This window comes from Opisthocomus hoazin, chromosome 1 (assembly GCF_030867145.1).
Source record: "Opisthocomus hoazin isolate bOpiHoa1 chromosome 1, bOpiHoa1.hap1, whole genome shotgun sequence".
NCBI classification, from domain to species: Eukaryota; Metazoa; Chordata; class Aves; order Opisthocomiformes; family Opisthocomidae; genus Opisthocomus; species Opisthocomus hoazin.
Window position 1 is genome coordinate 13,790,136 of NC_134414.1, and position 22,611 is coordinate 13,812,746.

The following is a 22,611-nucleotide window of genomic DNA, read 5'->3' on the forward strand; positions in this document are numbered from 1 at the left end:
GCAGAACTTTTAATTTCAGCTGGTAAATTTTACAAGTAGTTTTTGTATTTATTTTCCTTCTCATTTTTCACAGCACAGACCATGCCCTCCTGCTTTGCGACTGTTACCCTGGTCCCTGTGATCAGCGCGGAGTTGCTGGCTGGCTTTGTTTGCTCACTTGTTTTTTCACCTTCACACAAAATTGCAGCAGCAGATTGACCGGGGCATGAGACTGTTTTCTGGAACCGGTGAAGGGCGCTGGCTGCCCGTCCTCACGGGGACCTTCTCACCTGGGCTCTGGTTTAGCAGCTGTGACCCGCAGCCAAGCGGGGGGCATGGACAAAGCGAACGGACAGCAGACTAGAAAACAAACACAGAATTAGCAGCACTTCACAGCTCTTGCGAAGGAGGGAAGAGCTGAAGGTAACCACTGTTTAAAATACGAAAAAAAAGAAAGAAAAAGGATGTGGAAGTGATCCCTCTCTCTCTCGTGAGATATCTGGTCAGGCAGGGGCCTGGGCTCTGCCGCTGGAGAAGGAAAGCAAGGGATGATGAGCCAGGTGCCCGATCACAGCTTCCTAATAAAACAGGCAGAACCGGAGCCTGGACATCCGTGCCAAGGCACAGAAGGCTCCACACGCACTCCCTCGCTGCCAGGCCACGGGGAGCAGCCCCTCGGGCAGGTGGAGCTGTCGCAGCCGATGTCGCCGGCTGTCTCGGCCCCGGGGCTCGGCGCCGTCACTGCCCTCCCAGGCGAGCTGCGACCGCGCTGCTCCCCGGAGGCTGCCCGGGGGTGTCACCGGAGCGGGGGGGGGGAGGGGGGGGGGGGTGTCACCGGGCAGGGGGTCACCGGGCAGGGGGTCACTGGGCGGGGCTTACCGAGCATGGGGTCACCGGGCAGGGGGTCACCGGGCGGGGGGCCACTGGGCTGGGGGTTACCGGGCGGGGGGGTCACGGGTCGGGGGGTCACCGGGCGGGGGGTTACCCCGCTCCCCCCGCCGCCGCAGGGCCGGGCACACACAGCCGGTGGGCGCGGGGCCGGCGTTGTCCGGCCGGCCAGCGCCTTCCTCCGGCGGCGCGACGGCGAGAGAGGCGCGGAGACCCCCGAGGGGAGCCGGGGGGACACCGAGGGACCCGGCGCCTTTCCGGGACCGGGTGACCTTGGGCCAGTCCCCCGGGGGAGAGACTTTTCCGGAGCGGCCCAGCGGCTCCCCCGGGGCCAGGGCCAGGCGCGGGTCGGTGGGAGCCCCGCGGCGGGCGGGGCCGGGGCGGGCGGCGGCGGCGGTCCCTCCCCGCGGGCCGGGAGGCGGGCGCGGGCTGCGCTCCCGTCAGGCTGCGCTGGGCTCGGCGCGGCGGCCGGGCGGGGATAGCCCCCTCTCCCCTCCCGCCGCAGCCCCCGGCGGCATGGAGACCCGGCGCGGGAGGCGGCGGGGCAGCCCGCGGAGCTGAGCCGGCCGGTGCGTAACCCGCTGGGCGCTGAGGGGGGGGGCGGCGGAGAAACTTTCCGCCGGGCAGACCCGGGCGGGGTCGCCGGGGGCTGCGGCCGCGACGCGGGGAAACTTCTGCGGCGGGGGGCTCGGAGGAGGGGGAGAGGAGCTGCTTCCATCCCCCGGGTCCCGCTTCTTCCATCCCCCGCGTCCCGCTGCCATCCCCCGCTCCCCTGCGCTGCCGGCGGCGGGTCGCTCTCCCGCTCCGCCCTGCAAGGTGCAACGGCGGGCGGCTGCCCCGGGCTCGTTCCCCGCTCCGCGGGTTAGCCCGCAGGCAGGCGAGACCTCGCAGCTTTTTAATGTCGGGGGGTTTGGTTTTTCTTGTTGTTTTTTGCTTTTTTCTTTTTTTCTTTTTTTTTTTTTTTTTTTGTCGCAGGGAGCGGGCGAGGGAAAGAGGGGGTGTGCATGTCTGTCGCTGCTCTTCAGCTGCAGTTGCTCTTGGCTGAGCCTGGGGACCGGCTGCAGCTGCTTGGGCTGGGGAGAGAGGGGTGTTACCCGAGGACCTGCCTGTTTGTATTTTTATCTGTCTGTCTATATCTATCTATCTATCTATCTATCTATCTATCTATCTATCTATCTATCTTTCTCTCTCGCTCTCTCTGTCGCTCTCGCTCTCTGTCTCTATCTATCTCCCTCTATCTCTCTCTAAATATACGTATTTATTTCCCCCCAGTGTTTTTAGAAGGGCGAGCTCGCCGTGCCCTCCCCATTTGCGGGCACCGGCGCTGGCTGGAGAGCTGCGAGGGGAGCAGCCGCGGCCCCCTCGCCCCCGCCGGGCTGTGCTGGGGCTGCGGGGCAGGGGAAGGGGCAGGGGGTCCCCCCATCCCCGCGGGACGGCCGCGGCTCGGGCCGTGTGCGGGTGTCTGTGAGCGTGTGTCCATGTAACTGTGCGAGTGCGGGGGCTGGTGCGTGTCTGGGGGTCAGAGGGGGGCACGTGTGTTGAGGTGCTTGGGGGAAACCCGCTCTGGCCTGGGATGGGTTAAACGGGGCTCTCCCAGCTCGAACTTCTGCTATTAAAGGAAATATTCCAGCCTGTCCTGCCCACTTTTTGAACCCCGCTGGATTGTTTGCAGGAGGGAGAGAGAGCCGCACTGCCCCGAGAAACGCATCAGTGGGTGTCTTTTTCCCTTTTTTGGGGTTTTGTTTTTGGTTATTGTTCGTGGTGGCTTCGTGCCCTTGCTTTCTTGTTGGGAGGATTAAGGGTTGCCGAATGTCCTTAGTGCCAGAACCAATTAAAATAAATGCAAGTAAACAGGACATAAAGGGAAGTCAGTGCTGGCATCCCAGCAGAGGCTCTAGAGCATCCAGGTTGGTTAGAAGGAAGAGCCCGGAGGAAATGAAGGCTTTCCTTCTAACTCATTTGCTTTCCCTTCGCAGCGCTGTCAGCCGGGCTTAGAGAGGTGCATCGTTTGATCAGGGTTTCGCGGCTCCTTCACCAATCTCTGTCCAGCAGAGAGAAAGAAAAAAAAGGTCTTCTCCACAGGCATTTTCACTTATCTCTCATTTAGCAAATGCTTTGCTTTATGAAGTCTGGTTTGAGTTCTCAGCCAAGGGATTACAACTCAAGCGAGGGCGAGCTATGAGAAATGCAGAGCGGAAGGGCTGCACCATTTCCCAGTCGCTGCCCGGACCGCATGCCTTCGCCGAGGGCGTATGCCTGGCCTGGAGCAGTTGTGGGGAGGCTATAAGCATTAGCTGGGAAAGCAGAACAAGGCAAAGTAGCCTGGCTGGTTCTTGACTCTCTTTTTTTCTTCCTGCTGACATACAGAGGGCTTATCCTTCAGCTGAACAAAAAGTTACTTTTGTTGCTTGGAGAGGACTTGGTGGTGGATGCGAAGAGGGCGGGAATGATCCCACCAGAGCCAGCTTGCCTTTGGAGCGTGCTGCTGAGAAAGAGCTTACAGCCGTGATCTTTGTGTCCAAAAAACACTGGAGTCTTGTTGAGAGAGCCAGGTAGGAGCCGATGCACTGCAGAGCTGGAAACTACAGGTATCCCTCTGCCTGATCCTTTGGTGGTGCTAGTGCTGTAGCGAAGCAGCAGGTCGGCTGCGCTTGCCTTGACGCAGCAAATCATACTGTCTTTTTCTTTACTTTTGCTCCTTTTCTTTTGTTGTTGTTGTTGTTTTTCCCCTTAAGCTTGATTCTTAACTTAGCGGCTCTTGGCATCTGAAGGACTGTGCTGCGTGCCTGTGTGCCGATGGTAGGCAGGATGCTTCCCGGGCTGTGTGTTACGTTTCTGTGCTGTTACCCTGTGTGTGCAGGACCATGATGGAGTAAAACTCCCCCAGTTGCCCTAAGTGCTGGCTTGCTCTGTTTCTGACACAAGAGCCTTCTATTCCACCGGGTTATGTTGTCACAGTTGCTACCACCGAGTTGCACCGCTGTGACCTGATGTGCTCTGGTTGATGGATTCTGTCAAATACAATGAAGTGAGCAATTAGGGGAGAGTTAGGGTGTTTAGCCGTTGCTTGTTAGGAGCAGTTTGTAGCTGCTGTTCCACTACAGATGTATTTCTGTGCTGAGTTCTCAAATGTCTCCTGACACATGCCAGCTGCACTCATACCACTTGTATTTACAGTCAGGTTTTTCTGAAGGATAGAAAGTTGGTTAGGATAAGGTTTGTTTTAGCGTGGTGTGCCAATGCAAAACAGCATACTTCTGGATGGAGGTTTGAATCCTGTAACAGTTCAGCAATGTCTTAAATTTCTTAACGGTCTGATGAGTATTCAGTTGCTTATGTGAAGGGTTTCACGACTTCTGCCTGCAGTTCATAACACAAAAGCTGCTGGCACTGTTAAGACCCTTATTGTGCTGGCTGGGAGTCCCAAGGCAGAGTGGGCAGGGAGTCAAAATCGCTGCGACAGAGGTGAAATCCTGGCTACACTGACTTCAGTGGGAGTTTTGCCATAGATGACAATGGGCAAAGCTTCAATCCAGGAGTAGTCCTCCCTTCTTGTTGGTAATCCTGGTGTGTGCTCTAGGGAAGCTTTTGCTTTTTGGCTGCTGCCCAGACTGTGTCTGTTAGTGCAGAGAAGTTGTAAGTCTCTTAGGATGCCACGCTGTGCCTTTCACAAGCACAGCGTCCCTGGGAAGGAAAGCAGGGCAGATACAAGTGGAAGTAAAACCCCTAATGTGGACGTATGCTGACTGTCTCGCTGCTCGTGTCCCGAGTCATTCCCAGGAACACGGATCAAGCCCTCTGAACCAAGCAAGATGAGCTTCTTTAGACTGCAGTGGAGGGAGCTGTCAGTGGCTGCAGCCAGTGCATCCCCCAGTCCCTGCTTCTGCATTTGCAAATTGTCGGTTTAGTGACAGACATTCGATATATGAAGCAACAGTACAGTCATTAATTCAACCCCGCTTAGCCCGTGCACACTGAGTTTTCTGTGTGTACATGATCTAGTGAGCTGTTCTCAGAGACATTTCGTATATCCAGCATCCAGATAAATTTTTATGTTAAATGACAGCGACAAATTGGAAGTGTTTGATACTTTTTTTATGCCATGTGGAAGGTGTGTGGTGCAGAATATCGGAATTTGCATTTAATCAGTGCTGGCTGAGAGCTGGCCCGGGTCATGGCTGTGTAATGAAACTGGTCTTTTCAACAGGAATGCGTTGCTTCAGTTTATTATATTCAGCGGTATGGAAGAGGATGTGTTGATATGCAACAAAAATGTTGATTGAGATTGAGGTGTTTGCATCTGTCTGATACTTTTTGAATTTTTTTTTACAGTGCCAAAACTTTGGTGTCTGTAATTCCAGTGCAGAGAGTTTTCTTTTACAGTGTATTCTTTTACCATGCATTCACCTCAGACTTTTAGGTATTTTGCTCATGTATGATGACTAAAGGAATGAAAATATAAACTAATGTGGAACTGAGTAGCCTGTCTGCCATGTTCATCCTTATGTCCTTAGTTTAAGAGACTTAAATAAGAAGAATATCTAAATTACATCTTGTTAGTGTCTCTTAGCTTATTTTATATGAGAATTTCTGCAGCTATAACAAAATGGTTCTAATTCTTATTCAATTTAGATAAGTGCATAGGCCTCATTTTGTCTCAGTACAAAAAAATAATAGCTATTGTAACAGGCATCGAATCAGACCCTGAAGTCATCCTAGCGATGTTAAAATCTGGATGAGTATGTCAATGGCAAGTAGGTTTTGGGCACTGTGAGTACTGTCGGGACGCAGAAGACAGCAGTCCCGCTGTGGGATCTGCGCAGGCTTCCAGCTTCAGGGTTTGTTGTTTGTTTTTTTAATAAGTGCAGTTCAAGAGTTTATGATAACCATTAATATCCTTTCCTCTGTGTGTTGTCTAAACTGTAAGGACTGTAATCTATTTAGTGCTTGGACTTGAGGGCTGAGCTGGGAGCTGGACTTGCTGGGTCGTGGACTAGGACCATCATGAGATGTTTTGAGAGACACACTGTGCTTAGCTTGGTTTTTCACAGAATCACAGAATGGTAGGGGTTGGAAGGGACCTCTGTGGGTCATCTAGTCCAACCCCCCTGCCGAAGCAGGGTCACCTACAACAGGCCGCAGAGGACCTTGTCCAGGAGGGTCTTGAATATCTCCAGAGAAGGAGACTCCACAGCCTCCCTGGGCAGCCTGTTGCAGTGCTCCGTCACCCTCAGAGGGAAGAAGTTCTTCCTCATGTTCAGTCGAAACTTCCTGTGCTTCAGTTTGTGCCCATTGCCCCTTGTCCTGTCGCTGGGCATCACTGAAAAGAGCTTAGCCCCATCCTCCTGACACCCACCCTTCAGATATTTAGTGTTTATAAGGTCCCCTCACAGCCTTCTCTTCTTCAGGCTGAACAAGCCCAGTTCCCTCAGCCTTTCCTCGTAGGAGAGATGCTCCAGTCCCCTCATCATCCTCGTAGCCCTCCGCTGGACTTTCTCCAATAGCTCCTCATCTTTCTTGAAGTGGTGAACCCAGAAGTGGACAGAGTACTCCAGATGAGGCCTCACCAGGGCAGTGTAGAGGAGAAGGAGAACCTCCCTCGACCTGCTGGCCACACTCCTCCTAATGCACCCCAGGATCCCATTGGCCTTCTTGGCAGCCAGGGCACACTGCTGGCTCATGGTCAACCTGTCGTCCACCAGGACACCCAGGTCCCTCTCCGCAGAGATGCTCTCCAGCACGTCCACCCCAGGCCTGTACTGATGCATGGGGTTGTTCCTCCCCAGGTGCAGGACCCTGCATTTGCCGTTGTTGAACCTCATCATGTTGCTCTCTGCCCAACTTTCCAGCCTGTCCAGGTCACGCTGAATGGCAGCACAGCCTTCTGTGTGTCTACCACACCTCCCATTTTGGTGTCATCAGCAAACTTGCTGAGGGTACATTCTAACTCTTCATCCAGGTCGTTGATGAAGAAGTTAAACAAGACTGGGCCCAGTACTGACCCCTGGGGGACACCACTAGTTACCAGCCTCCAACTATACTCAGCGCCGCTGACGAGAACCCTCTGAGTTCTGCCATTCAGCCAGTTCTCAATCCACTTCACCGACCACTCATCCAGCCCACACTTCCTGAGCTTCCCTAGGAGGATGTTATGGGAGACTGTGTCGAAAGCCTTGCTGAATTCTTGGTAGACAACATCCACGGCTCTCCCCTCATCTACTCAGCCAGTCCTGCCATCGTAGAAAGGTATCAGATTGGTCAGACATGATTTCCGCTTGTTGAATCCATGCTGTTTTTGCTTAACTTCATATGAAAAGTGCAAAATACAGAGTAAATTTGGGTGAAATTGGTGTTCCATGGGATTAGTAGCAAGGCTACCGCTGATTTCCAAACCTCCTGATTTTACTTTTTTTTTGTTTTCTTGAAAGAGTGAAGAGCAGACCTTGATGTGAGTGGTGTAGGGTTTTGTGTTGGAAAATTCTGCATTGCCTTATTGAGCTGTTGTTGATTTTCCCGCCGATGTTGGTGTATGAGCCTGGCTACTGTAATAATTATACCTAAACGTGTCTTTGCTTGTACTGCCCATCATCCACAGTAAATCAAAGCATGGACCCTGCAGGCACTTACAGCAAGTTAACACAAATGAGAAACACCAATGGCTTTGGCTGGGAGAAAACAATACTTTATTTCTTTCTCCTGGATGACGCCCCTACTAATTGTTCAGCGTTCAGTGTGTGATCGTGATGTCCTTTGACATCAGGGAGCGTTGCCTCAATCATTACATGCGTGCCAGCGCGGCTCAGCCGCTGCCGCCGGTTCGGTGGGGCTGCCCCTTCCGCTTGTGCAGAGCCCGTGGCTCCCTCCCTCGTCCCTCCGCTCGTGCAGAGCCCATTGGAGAGATGCGGCAACACGCGGGGTGGCCGCTCTGGGCTGAAATCGTCCTCGCTTCCCTACTTTCTGAGTGGATTTCTCTCTGTTTCAGAAGGAATCTATGATTTCTTTTTTTAAATTATTTTTTATTTTTAGATGGGTTTAGCATCCCATCCTGAGATGGGTTGGACTTTCCAGGCAGGTGGCCATCAACAGCCTGAGTTAGGCCAGTTCTGTCTTCAGTGGAGCCGGTGGTGGGGTTTAACACTGACTGTAACGAGAGTTGGTTTGGGGCCATTCAGGGCACTTCTTAAAATCCTGCCCTACAGCATTTCCAGCTTCTTAGCTTGGTCCTGCAGAGCATCTGGTGAGGGGAAAATAGTTTCTATGACTTCCTGTAGTGCTGGTGAGAAATGGTCTGTCACCAGCCCTGGAAAAGCGCAACACAACTTGTCTCTGCTTGCACTGTGCAAACTGGCTGTAAATAACATTTCTGCTGTGTCTTTGCAGGCTTCAAAGATTATTCCAGCTGTTGGAGGAAGCCTAGTGAGAGAAGGTAGCTGCAAGTTTAATTGTAGCTTCAGGACCAGAGCTAAATCAAAATCCAAACAATCTGATATAAATTACAGCCACTTGAATGTTGTTAAAGGTTAAAAGTGAGCCCTCTTCAGAACAACTATTAGTGTTTTACATCTTAAAATAAAGGAGCTGATTAATATTCCTAAATAACATTGAACATACATTATATTTTTGCCTTCGAACCATCTGAGCACTTCTCATGATAATGCAGATTAAATTTAGTGACGAGTGGATATAATGACAGTATAAATGTCAGTTTTGCTATCAGATGTGTTGTACTGGTATCCTTTTAATATTTAACGTGATTATATCCTGTATTGCTTAAACAAATCACAGCACACAGTCTTAAGAGGATGTCTCTGTGTTCTTCCACAGGGTGAAATAATTTGTTGACTCTTCGTATTTAAATAATTAGTTAATCATTTTCACATTTACATGTCTGGGGTGGGTTTGGGTGGGTTGTGCTTTTTTTTTGAAGGCTGGTGTTTAAAGTTCCTTCATTTGTATCCTCTAAGTGGTGATGAAATAACGGGAGCTCAAGCGGCGGTCAGGTGAGTGAAGTTGCTGTTTGCCTGGCTGCATCTTTGTGGTGTGATTGCATGCGAGGTGGAGTTGCCAGCTTGTGGTGGGATGACCTAGCTTTATGGATTTTTCACTGCAGTGCAGTGCATCCGATGGATGCGCTGGCAATCAGTAAACCCAGAGCTGGGGTTTTACACGGATTTTTTTAGTCAAAATTCAGACGCCACTATTTGCTGTTAGGATCTTCAAGGGAGCATAATTGTTGGTTTCCTTTGGAAAAGACCAGCCTTTTTCTTTGTTCTCACACTTCGGAAAAAATGTTGTTTTCTGTTCCTGCTTTGCCTGTGATAGTGGGTGTCCGTATTATTGTAGTGGTCCGGACCTAGAAAAAGCCTGTGCTACTCAGAAGTAAATGTTCCTCTGGCAAAGAAGCTAGAGGATTGGGTGGAACAACAGTAATAACAGTTATTACTATTGTTATTTTAAGCTGGAGGTTTTCATTCAGGGCCAGGATGCAAACAGAGTGAAAAGGCAGCTGCTACTTTCCAGTAGCCAAAAGGCTTCCATGTTATCAGCTACCGAATAGCTGGAGGGTGACACGAGGGCTGGCACAGAGACGAGGGCAGCGTGTTGCTAAAGCATCCGAGCACCTCTGCTGCTTCCCCAGAGCTGGGAGGTTGGGTAAGGCTGGAGTTCTTGTGGGTTTTAGTGGAGCAGACTGGTTTTAAAGTCTTGCCGTTCACCTTCCATGTGTGGGGACAGCTCTTTCCAAATGATGTGTGAGCTTTGGATCACCTCTGATGTGTTGGACGGGGCTTTGCTGCCCTGCAGCAGGCTGCTGGCCCGCTTCCCTCCGCTCCACATGGCAGCATCTGTTCAGGAGGTTCTTTAGGCAGCATATTTTTTTCAGGGAATATTTAAAGATGCCCACAAGGGTCCTTTGGTGTGGTTTAATGCATTAGTAAAAAGCATTGTGATACAGTTCATTAGGAGTATAGGCAAATATTCTGTGTGCTTTTGCAGCCATATCGTGAGGTCAGGAATAAACATCGAGGCACGTACGCTGCTGCTGGGGCTTGGAGAATTGACTCTCGCCAACACGTGATGCGCCTGGCAGTGGTTTGTTGGGCGAATTTGCACAGCGAGGTTTAGCTGGGTTCCTGCTGGGGTCCTGGTCCTCTCAGCTTGCACAGTGCATGCTTGGGCTCTGCTTTGGAGCAAACCAGCACAGAATGTAGACAGAGAGAGCCTGAAGGGCCCTGTGGAAACGAAGCCTGTGGCAATTCCCTATGGATTAGTAGAGTAGAGGGGAAAAGACCTGTGTGCTATGTGAAAGCAGCAGGATGCAGAGTTTTGTTTCTTCCTCTCCGCTTCCTTAGCCGTTTCCAGAAGCCGCATCCTGGAACATCCTTCCCAGAGCTGCTTCCCTCTGTTTCACAGAATCATAGAATCATAGAAAGTTTTGGGTCAGAAGGGACCCCTAGAGGTCATCTAGTCCAACCCCCCTGCAGCGAGCAGGGACACCACTAACTCGATCAGGTTGCTCAGAGCCCTGTCCAGCCTGGTCTTGAATGTTTCCAGGGATGGGGCCTCCACTACCTCTCTGGGCAACCCGTTCCAGTGTTTTACCACCTTCATTGTAAAGAACTTCTTCCTTATATCTAGCCTAAACCTACCCTGTTTTAGTTTAAAACCATTACCCCTCATCCTGTCACTGTTGTCTCTACTAAAAAGATTGTCCCCATCTTTCCTATAGGCTCCCTTTAAGTACTGAAAGGCTGCAATCAGGTCTCCCCGCAGCCTTCTCTTCTCCAGGCTGAACAAGCCCAACTCTCTCAGCCTGTCCTCATAGGAGAGGTGCTCCAGCCCTCGGGATCATTTTTTGTAGCTCTCCTTTGGACCCGCTCCAACAATTCCATGTCCTTCTTGTGCTGAGGGCTCCAGAGCTGAATGCAGTACTCCAGGTGAGGTCTCACCAGAGCAGAGTAAAGGGGCAGAATCACCTCTCTCGACCTGCTGGCCATGCTTCTCTTGATGTAGCCCAGGACACGGTTGGCCCTCTGGGCTGCCAGCGCACATTGCCGGCTCATGTCCAGCCTTTCGTCTATCAGTACCCCCAAGTCCCTCTCAGCAGAGCTGCTCTCGATCCTTTCATCCCCCAGCCTGTATTGATACCAGGGATTACCCCGACCCAGGTGTAGGACCTTGCACTTGGCCTTGTTGAACCTCATAAGGTTCACACAGGCCCACCTCTCCGCTTGTCCAGGTCCCTCTGGATGGCATCCCACCCTTCTGGTGTCTCAACCGTACCATTCAGCTTGGTGTCATCTGCAAACTTGCTGAGGGTACACTCGATGTCGCTGTCCATGTCATTGATAAATATATTGAACAGCACCGGTCCCAGTACGGACCCCTGCGGGACTCCACTCGTCACTGGTCTCCATCTGGACATTGAGCCGTTGACTACTACCCTTTGGCTGCGACCATCCAACCAATTGCTTATCCACCAAACAGTCCACCCATCAAATCCATGGCTCTGCAATTTGGAGAGAAGGATGTTGTGGGGGACCGTGTCAAAGGCTTTACAAAAATCCAGATAGATGACATCCATTGGTTTTCCCTTGTCCACCCTTGTTGTTACACCGTTGTAGAAAGCCACTAGGTTGGTCAGGAAGGACTTGCCCTTGGTGAAGCCATGCTGGCTGTCTCGAATCACCTCCCTGGCCTCCATGTGCCTTAGCATATCTTCTAGAAGGATCTGTTCCATGATCTTCCCAGGCACAGAGGTGAGGCTGACAGGTCGGTAGTTCCCAGGGTCCTCCTTTGTACCCTTTTTGAAAAGGGGCACAATGTTTCCCTTTTTCCAGTCACTGGGGACTTCCCCTGACTGCCATGACTTTTCAGATATCATGGAGAGTGGCTTGGCAACTACATCAGCCAGTTCCCTCAGGACTCTGTGATGCATCTCATCAGGTCCCATGGACTTCTGTACGTTTAGGTTCCTCAGGAGGTCCCGAATCTGGTCTTCACTTACAGCTGGAGGGATTTTACCCTCCTAATCTCCTTCATGCCATCCGTCAACTCGGGAGGGGTGAGGAGAGAGGTTGCCAGTGAAGACTGAGGCAAAAAAGTTGTTGAGTACCTCAGCTTTCTCCTTATCTGCTGTTACCAGTTTGCCGGTCTCGCTCATGAGCGGGGGTACGCTTTCTTTGACCATATTTTTCTGGCTGACATGCCTGTAGAAGCCTTTCTTGTTATTTTTTCGCATCCCTTGCCAAGTTCAGCTCCAGCTGTGCCTTGGCCTTCCCGACCCCATCCCTCCACAACCGGGCAGCTTCCCTATACTCTTCCCAGGAAGCCAGTCACTGCTTCCACTGCCTGTGCAGTTCCCTCTTCTTCCTTAGTTTGACCAGCATCTCTTGCCTCAGCCATGCCGGTCTCTTCCCTTCTCTGCCCGACTTCTTACACTTGGGGATCGAGAGCTCTTGTGCTCTCTGGAATACATCCTTAAAGACCTGCCAGCTCTGTTCTGTTCCCCTGTTCCTGAGGACTGTTTCCCAGGGAGTCCTTCTGACTATCTCCTTGAAGAGTTGGAAATTTGCCCTCCTAAAATTTAGGGTCCTGACTATGCTCTTCGTTATTCCCATTTCCCTCAGTAGCGTTAGTTCCATCAGCGCGTGGTCACTGCAGCCCAGGCTACCTCCGATCTTGACATCTCCAACGAGCTCACTTGCACTGGTGATCACCAGGTCTAGTATCGCATTCTCTCGGGTAGGGGTGCTTATTACCTGGCTTAAGAAGTTATCCTCAATGCATTCTAGGAACCTGCTGGATTGCCTTCAGCTTGCTGTGTTGCTTTTCCCGCAGATGTCGGGGTAGTTGAAGTCCCCCAGTAGGATGAGAGCCTGCGAGCGCGAAGCCTCCTGGAGTTGGAGGAAGAACGCTTCGTCTGTCAGCTCCTCTTGATCTGGCGGCCTGTAGTAGACACCAACCACTAGGTTCCCTTTGTTGCCTCTCTCTCCGATTCTTACCCATAAGCTTTCGACCTGCTCGTGGCTATTCTTCAGGGACAGCTCTTCACTCTGTAGTGTTTTCTTGATGTAAGGGGCAACACCCCTGCCCCTCCTTCCTTGCCTGTCCCTTCTGAACAGCATGTAGCCATCAAGAGCTACATTCCAGTTGTGGGATTCATCCCACCAAGTTTCCGTGATGGCAATCAGGTCGTAGCTTTCCAGCAGCATGATTGCTTCCAACTCCTCCCGTTTGTTTCCCATGCTGCGTGCGTTTGTATAGAGGCATTTAATCTGAGCTGTCGGCCTCGTTACCTTCATAGCAGAGCACCCCTTTTTTCCCTTGAGGTGTTTCATGGGTATTTTCTTGTTGGCACCTGATACCTTTGGAGTTGTTGGCACCTGATACCTTTGGAGTTGTTTAGTCACAGCTAAAATGATTCTCGAACATTAATAAATACTAGTTAATCCACTGTTGACTTTTTCAGATGTAGGGTGTGGGAAGACTAGGAGAAAGTGGAGGGGAGGAGAGAGAGGATTTCAAGATGAATGAGGAGTGAGTGGAGTATACTTCCATGTCTGGGCATGGGTTAACGAACGCTTAGGAGCAAAGGATGGGAAAAGAAACAGTGGGAAGGTGCTGGTTTCTGATGATGGTGACTGGATAAAGGAACATGGAAGTTTTGGGATCCTGGACCCCATCCTAGGTACATGTCTTGGGGATGGGGAGAGGGAGAAAAATGGATAAGGAATTTTAGCTATATTAGCCTTTCACTAGTTTTGCGGTTTCTTTTTAAACTCTCTTAAATACCCGAGGTTTTCAGCATAGCTAAAACAACACAGTTTGTGTCTTTGTTTGGTGTTCTTAGACTGACAAGCCTAAAATGTGCTTTCACACTTAGTTTTTTGTTAGCTAACTGTAAGTGCAAGCAGCAAGTGTGTCTGTGCATAGATTCTCGGGGACAATGATGTACGAAGGATCTGGCTGAGGCCGAACCAGAGTTGATTCTTATCAAAGTGTTGGTAACTTTGGGCATGTTTCATCCCTTAAGTCATTGTTTTGTTGTTTTATTTGTAAAAATTAAGATGATGATGATAATAATAACAAAAGGAATTTTACTATCTATTCCCAGAAGCTTTGACTAAGTCATTGTTGTGATAGGCAGACAAAAGCTAAAGGAGCGTGTTTTGTTGCAGACATTCCCATCACTTCTCTCAGTAACTCTTCTGAGAGATTTCCTTTTGGCTTTGTAATTTCTCTGCTGCTAAAGTAGTTCTTAGCCCTAGCATTTATAAAATTAATTTAGCATTCCATCACTCCTGCAGATGTAAAAGATCTCTCACAGTCTGCTTGTGGTGCGCACTCTGCAAGGGGCTAGTCTGCCCCACGTGCTGACCTGGCTCACATCTGCATGAAGAGGGTCATTGACGAGAGGGGGGAATCTAAGCGTCCTCCAGCGATCTCCTCTTCCCAGGCTGGATGGGGCGTTGAGCAGCCTGGTCTAGTGGAAGGTGTCCCTGTCCACGGGAGGCGGGTCGGAATGACATGATCTGTAAGGTCCATTCCAATCCAAACCATTCTATGATTCTGTGATATAAATTACTCTTATCATTCTAGTTGCTTTTCATCTGCTGTATGCTCTTCCCCCAGTGCTCAGCTGCAGTGGGACATCCCCAGTCTGTCTGTCAGCTAAGCCTTTTACATCAAAAGTAATTTGTCTCCTAATTGATGCGTTAGAGTCTTAGAAACATCATTGCTCATTTGAGTAGACCTTTTGGCTACGTCAACCCTGCGTCTTAAGGGTTGTTCAGATATTGCCATCAGGACCAAACTGCTCTCTAGCAGCCAGAGGTCATCCCTTCACTGAGTGAGTAGCTTCTGAACCCAAGTACACATGGTGGCTGCTGGTGCTTCTGGGAGGTTGGGGGCTTGCGTGGCAGCCATGTGCAGAAGGCAGGCTGGGCCGGGAGCTTGTCGTGGCCACGGAGCATGCTGTGCTCATGGCCATTCCTGCAGATGCCCTTCAGGTGTTATATGGAGATACACACTGGCTTTAATAGGAATCATTAAGTAGAAAATATGTAGGTCATTATCCTGAGTGGAGTGGGAGTTCTTGTGCAGTGCGTATGTACATTGAGGATTGTGGCTGTTATTGTGGTGCATCCGTACAGAGTTTAACTGAAGTTGCTTTTACATGTTTTAAAGTTATTCATAATAGGGTTGGCCACCTCCAGGGTGCACTTTATGTGTTGGCTATCTTTATTGTACTTACGGCATACCTATATTTGTTGCTGAAGGTTAACAGAAATCCGAGTTTGTACTGTACTCTTGGCTAAGTAGTTCTTGGAATTCATGGAGTTGTTTTCAATCCACTGCAGTGAAGCTGAGATTAGAATCTGATTCTTTGGATTTCAGACAAAAAGAACAGTGACTTCTTCTCATGAGTGTTCGTTTGCCTGCCAGTAGAGACTAGATGACTTAATCTCTGCATATATCAACATGTTGATCAAGTTTCACAGCAAAGTATCCAGAGGTAACTATAACAAATATTTAAATATGTAAGCCTGGACTGTAATTTAAGGCCTCACTTGGTTATACAGTTCTGAGTGTAGTGGGAGTGACAGCTCAGGGCTGGATTTTAGGGTAGCTTTATCTGCAGTAATATTCAGCCGTAGGTCTATCAAAACAGCTTTCTAAAGCCACAGCTGCCTGTGGCATGACATTTGATCAAATATGCCTTAATAAAATCAGTGTGAGGTTCCACATCCAAGGGAAAAATCAAGTCTTTGAGAGTATCTCCCTTTCAGATACCTGTTAGGAAGTCATAGGGCTGAGATCCTGTGAAAATGACAAAGTTGGATTACTTGTGGACATGTTTCCTTAGGGAGATGTGGTGGTTGGTTTGCTCTTTCCTTTCTTCGCTTTGGGCGATGCAATGAGTGTAAGGCTGAAGCTCATCTCCTGGGTGGACGTGGGAGCAGAGCCCTTCGCAAAGTGATTGCTGAGCAGCTGCTGTTTACAGAGCGGGATTTTAAAAGCAACGATCATGGACACTTGTGTGCCATGCCTTGCAAATGGAGGTATTTCAAGTGCTTATTCCAGCAGGTCAGCCCCAGGTGCAGCTGAGAGGAATCAGGAGATTGCTGAGATGCAGAAACGCCATAGACTGTACTCATCTCTTCTTTCCCATTGCCAGTCAGAGCCTTTCATTTGAAGTAATGTTATTTTATCATGAGCCAAACATAACTACAGAATTAAGCTAAAACCACACCAGACTGTGGTTTTTAAAACTATCAGTCAATCTGTTAATTTTAAAGAAAAACCTTTGTCCAACTTGCTTTCCTGTACTGATTCTTTTTTATCTCTTAGCATCTCTTCCATGGCCATTCACGAGATGGGACAAACCAGAATGAGAAGTGTGGGTTTTGCCACTGTTTCCAAAACCTATAACTCTTTCCTCCATAAGAGTTTGGACCCTAAGTGGAGCAGACTTCATCGCTGGCTGTATTGTGAACATATAAAGGTTTGGCATCTTCTTTAATATCCAGACTTTCCAATCCAGCCAGAGTTATTCACTTAGTAGTTATGGAATGAAGAAATAAATCTGCAGACAAGCAGTTCCCCCAAGGGAACTGTTTTACCATCCTTGTCTATGTGCTGAGGTTCTTCCCACTGAAACAAGAAACTGGAGGGGAAAGTGGAAATCAGGAAACTCTAACAAGTTTGGGAATATTTCCCAAATTCCTTTGGAGACAGATGGCACTGCCCATCACCTTCAGGTCTTGTACTGTACAACTCTGCAGAATCTCTGGGGTCAAGTTTTCAGTGCAGGTGTTGGCCTGGTGGGCTTGTCTCACCCTCAGCAGTAGGTCCCGAATCTCTATCTCCTAGGAAGGGATTAGTAACAAGCCCTCACATTTCATTTAAATAGACAGATGGGTGCTCTGCTTGCAGTGGTACTGCAGAGACACAGGGATTTGTTCTAGCGATAGCTTTCTCTAATGAGTTCCCAGAGAACATTTAGTATATCTCGGTATTTAGTGTGTGGATGTTTCAGAAGATGACCCTTTAGAAGGAGGAAGCTCATGGAGCAGTTTGATAGGAATGACTGATAATGGGCCAAAATGCTGCCAGACCACCCTGAACTGCTGCTGTCTGGTATGGTCTTGGTGTTCTTCAGAGCCAGCCCCTTCTGGAGGCTCGCTTGCACTTAGGTACTGGGGACACAGCTTCAGGCAGCAAACACGTGGTTTGTTTTGCTGATAAATATGAAAAGGCTTCATGAGGAAGGACAGGATCCTTACTTGTTCCCGTTGTAGAAATGAAGGAATTCAGGCAGATGAACTGACTTGCTTCATGGCCACACAAGACTTAGTGGTTGAGTGAGATACGGGACCCAACTGTCCTCAGATTTTTGACAAACAGCAGACCATGCCCAGAAGCTCTGCCCAAGAGGAATAAGACACTACAATGTAGCTGCGTGCTTTGCGTTGGGTGGGAGCTTTTTACTTAATTTACAGAACTGGTGGACCCAGGAGGACACCAGTCCTGAGAGGGGTTTGGTCGTATGGCAAGCCCTTAAGCTGCTTTTGTGTTGAGTATAACCCTCTTCACCCTTTTGCCATAGGCTGGCTGACTAAACCGCTTCCTTTCATTTAAACCGATATCTAATGTGCTCACTGGTTTTGTCTGGGATCAGAGGAGCATGGAGACATGTGTAAGGTGTTTTGGATCCACGTTTTGGATCCAGGTTCTTCTGCTGCCACCATTATTTTCTGTTAATCCAGTTTGGCTGGAACCAAGAATCACCTGCATTTTCTCTGAAAAGCAAAGCTTTGTGATTTCAGCCTTTGGGACTCTCTTTCCTCTTACCATTTTATTTAATTTGCGCTGCCTTGGACTGCCCTTGTGCAAAGTGTACATTTATGTGTACAGCAGGGAGTGCATAAGGGAAGAGAGCAAAGAAGAATAAATCCCAGATTGTTGCCTTGCTGCTCCCGAGTCCCTCCAGCAGTGCAGGCCCTGGCTACATCCCTGACTGTGCATCGTGTAAGCTTGGCCCAGCTCCCCGTTGGTAGCAAAGTAAGGATTCTGTCAGTTAGAATGTTGTGCACATTGATTTAACTCCAGATTTCCCTCTTACTCCTCCCTTTCCTGTAAGAGAAACTTAATAACGGCAACGTGGTTTTTCTCTAGAAAACAGAGAACCAGATTTAACGTAGTCAGATGTCACCCATGAGCATTTATAGAAAGTGCAGTTTATCTGAGTTAGGGCTCAGAACTGGGGTCCCTCAGTGAAGAAAACAGGTCTCCTGGGCTCCTTATCATCAGCAGAGCTGGAGATAAATGAATGCCACCTGTGAAGGGTTGCCCCAGCCTAGTAGCAGAGCCCTGTGTGGTTAATGAGAAACTTCTCCAGGTGGGATTTTTTCCTTCATTCCTTCCGAGGTATCTGGTAAGGCACTTGGGGTGGGTGATTCATGCTGCACTTATTGATTACAGTGGTAATGGAGTTGACTAACTTAGATTAGATACACAACTTTTAGCTGGCTGAAATCAGATGAGAAAATTTCCCCACTTATCATCTTGGGTGGGTTCAGTGGCCTCCAGTAGTGCCACCACACTAGTGCCGATTAGAAAAGTGTGTTGGTGGCAGGAAAGAGTAAAGAAAGTATGTAAAAAATTTATATGTAAACAAGAGAGAGAGAGACAGTTTCACTACTAGGTTTCTTTTCATTTGAAGACCTAGGATGGTTAGCAGCTGGTAATGTGCTCTGCTGGAGATGTCTGCTATTGAGAGCATGTGGGTGTTGTGTTTTGTGAAAGCAGTTTTTGGATGAAAGTTCTTGACAAAGGTAAGCACACTGAACTTACAGAGAGTCTGTAGTTGGGAAGCTGCAATTAGGAAGGAAAAAAAAGCAGAAATTAAAAGGGAAGGAAAATTCTATTAGTGCCTGTCTTTGTGGTAGTAAGTAGGTCAGTGAGCTGAGAAAGATCCTAGACAGAACTGGAGTTCTCACACCACAAAATTGGAAGAAAGATGCTGAAGCAGAGGCAGTGATTTAATCAGGGGTTGGTGGTGTAAAGCAAAGACTACTGGATAGGTAGTCAAAATTGCGGAAAATATCTTATATTCTGATTTTGGAAATAAAGATAAAGCTGATATCAGCCCTCCATTCCCACACAGAGATAACCAAACTCATTGTCTTTGGGTTCTATGGGTGGAGAGGCTAAAGCAGATTAATTAAGGCCATGCAAGAATCTTCTGTTGCACATGTGATTGCTGACCTTGGTGTGAGGTACCGTCTCTGTGTGTGTCCATGCAAGGCAAACTGTGCTGCTGCGTGGGTGGTGGACAGAGCGTGGGACCCCCCTGCAGGAGGCTGTGGTCGTGGGCCGTGCCCAGGAACCGAGGTGCCCTGATTCGGGACCTGCAGAAAGCCATTTGCGTGATGAGCAAGTGACGACACTGATTCCCTCTCCCCAGTGAATACAAGGGGAAGAGTCCAATTATTTTGTACATAATGAGGAAGTCACTGAAAGAGGGACTGGATTTTGGCAGGGCAAAATGGGAGCATTCTCATGCTTCCATTTTTGCAGTGGGAAACCTCATTATTTAGTTATGCAGTTATGAATGAAGTTCTGGCTCTTGAAGTTTTAAATGCTTGAAAGGAGTCAGCAATCATCGTGGTGTATCTGGGGATCACATAAGGTAGTGTAGGAAGGGGGTTACTGGGGGTGTGTGTGACCATATAGCTTAGCTTTTTTGAAAAGCTCTAGGGCTAGTGGAAGAGGAGAATACTTCATAGGTCAGAATATGGAAATGTCAACAGAAAAAAAGAATCAAATCTATTAGTATTAACCATTCTTTTTTTCGGGAAGAAAAATTTCAAACCTATCTGTATGCTTATTAAATGAGGGATTAAAATAGTGATGCTTCAGTTGAGGAAACCTGAAACAACTGGAAGAACTGAGCTGTTGCACAGGAACGGGATGCTGGCGAAATGACAGTGGTGGGTGGGATATGTGTTGGTACTGCTCAGCCAGGAGTGCTCTGGGGCTGACCGGTGGTTACAAAGCTTCAGAAGACTTGTCAGCGCCCTCAGTCTGCTGTTTCTGTGGAAAATATGATGAGAAATCCTGAGTGATCTGTTGTTCCTGAAAATGCTTTGGAATCTCTCAGTGTTTACTTATTTTTTTTAGGTTGCTTTGGTTTTGACAGAAAAGGATTTTCACCCAAATGGAATTGCGTAGGAACATTTTAAAACTTAAGAGTGTACTTCTGTGATTTTCCAGCTTTTCCAATATTTTTTTCCTTTCTTTAGGGCACAAAGTGGGAAAAGAAGTAACAAGATGTAGTTGTCGCACATTGAAACCTGTAGTTGTTCTCCAACAGTTTAAAAAAACTTGCATAAACTTGAATGGGACACTTTAATAAAAAATAAGTGTGTGGATGGACAGAATTAGCAAGCATCCTCATCTATTTTTTCTTTTTTTGTATCTGTATAAATTTACTTAACGCGTAGAGAGACAGTGAGCTGTGCATCTGTTTAGTTTTCACATTAATGAAGCTCTAGGTTGAAAGAAGATGAGGTTATAAAAACGAAGCGCTTCATGGCATTGATTTCTCTGGCCACTAACAAGGCAGCATTTGAATGGAGATGACAACAAACTAATGTCTCTGTGGGCTCGAATGCCAAATTACAGAAAATGTAAATAAATTCACTGAGTCACCCTGTTACTTGGCGGGCTAAGGAAGTTACACAAACCATTTCTAGAGTCTTCTAGGTGTATGTAAAACTAACGATGCAGTACTAAAGGGGTGTGACATAGTAAAATAATATCTTGGTGTATTACAGGTTTATATTTTGGAGCAGGTAGTTTCAGAGAAGAAATAATTCTTCGTTTAATACACAGGTGTGTCGTGGAATCAGTTGCAGGAGTAATGAAAGTCAACCCGCCAAATGACTGGGACTAAAAGGCAAGTTCAGTCTTCTTCAAGTTATTGAATGCATCCATGGAAGTGTTGGGATAAATTAATCCAAGTTATAAATGAAGGAGATGAGTAGAGGCACGGCTGTGGCTCTGTTGCCTCTGGAGCGATGTGGCAGTTCTGTCTCTGCCACAGGATCTTGTTCCTGCGGCCTGTCCTGTGCGGGATTTTGGAGCTACCTCATTGCGCAATTGTCTCTCAAAATAACCTTCATATTTTGGAGCATCGTATTTCTGTGTCTCCATGGCTTTGTTAGTTGTTGTAATGAATTTACAATAAAAAGGTCTCTACCTTTTTATTTTTCTTTATTTTTCTGCCCCTCTTCATCGGTGCTTTGTGTTCAACCTGGGGTAGTAGCATCCAGCTGGAAATATCCCTGCTCTCACATGGCATTAGCTTCTTTAGGCTAGGTACTCCTGCATCAGGGTTTTATTTCCCTGTTGTAAGCATTAAAGTATGTTTGTGCACAAACATCAGCTTTAGGTGGTGGTGCACAAATACAAGTGAAAAACTGGCCTAAGAAAATCTCTAGTGTGAGATGAAGCTGTCTGAGAGAAATTTTAGCTTTACTATAAAATCTCAGCCTAAAATTGAAAAGGGAAAAGACTACTTGCAGCGTACCTTGGCATGTTCATGAAAATGAAGCAAGCAAAACTGGAGTCCGTGATATCATTAGTTTGATAGCACAGCTCCAGAACAGTATTTCACTTCAGGAGGAGTCATCATCAGCTCGATGGATAAAGAATAATTACATTGTTTGCTTTGGTGGGGGTCTTATTTTGGTGTAGTATGGGTATTTCTAATACAAGTCCAAGTTACAGCTAGGTAGAAGGCTTCCTTCCTTTCTGTGATTTCTGCCTGGTTTTGCCTTTTGTAGCTTATAGCAAGTCAGTGGGTGAAAAGAACTCGAAAATATGGTTTGGCTGTTTTTTTCTGTCTTGGTTTTTGTACCGTAAAGATATAGCCCATAAGTTGTGATCTTTGTCATCTTTGGAATTAATTTTTCAAGGCTTTTTTTTTTTTATTTTTAAGAGATTGAAGGTTTTTCTCTCTGCTTTCCTTATTTTATATGTGTCATGAAAAAACATCACATATGCTGTTTAAAAATGTTGGATTTTCTGATATAGCGTCTTCACTCTGATATGTCTGGTTTAAGTTCAGAGGAGGCAGAGAAGTGACTTTTGGGACTCTTTTTCCTGTTTCTGTGTTGGCCTCAGATTAATATTATTTTTTATTACTTTATGGAAATAGAAATACAGAGAGATAATGCACCTATGCAGAAGTAATATCCGTCTATAAGGAGGTGAGCAGAAAAAATATGTATCCTGCAGAAGTAGAATATATATTAGTTTTATTGGTTTACATTTCTTTCTGTATTTTGAGTTTTAAGAAGTGATAGGGTGAGCTGTCATTGCAAGCTTCAGGTTAATCTGATGTTTTTAAAGTCTGCTTTCCATTACAGTCAGGCAGACTTGCTCCCAATTCAAGTTGCTAATTCTTGACGCGCAGGATATTTTCCTTCTGGTTAAAATGTATTTATTTATTTTGTAGGGAGAATAACTTGCTTAGGATGCTTCTTTTGATCTTTGGTAATGTCACAGACTCAGTAAGACTGGTAAGGTAGAGTGCTGTTTATCTCATTTCAGCTTTACATTCACTGTTAATTGGACCTGAATAATATAACCTCATTGCAAAAACTGTTTTAGTTTGCTAGGTCTCAATATAGTGTCCAGTAAGATGTAGGTATTATTAGTGCTTTGAAATTGCTC

The 22,611-nt window shown here is 47.7% G+C and overlaps 1 protein-coding gene across 1 annotated transcript in view; it reads left to right on the forward strand.

The window, feature by feature from the left end:
• The first annotated feature begins 1,359 nt into the window (after positions 1-1,359).
• The window catches only part of FAT3 (FAT atypical cadherin 3), a 439,942-nt gene continuing 418,690 nt past the window's right edge, over positions 1,360-22,611 (forward strand). Inside the window, exon 1 of the mRNA XM_075417267.1 lies at positions 1,360-1,436. The gene's annotated coding sequence lies outside the window, so the exon portion shown is untranslated. The remainder of the gene's footprint in view (positions 1,437-22,611) is intronic.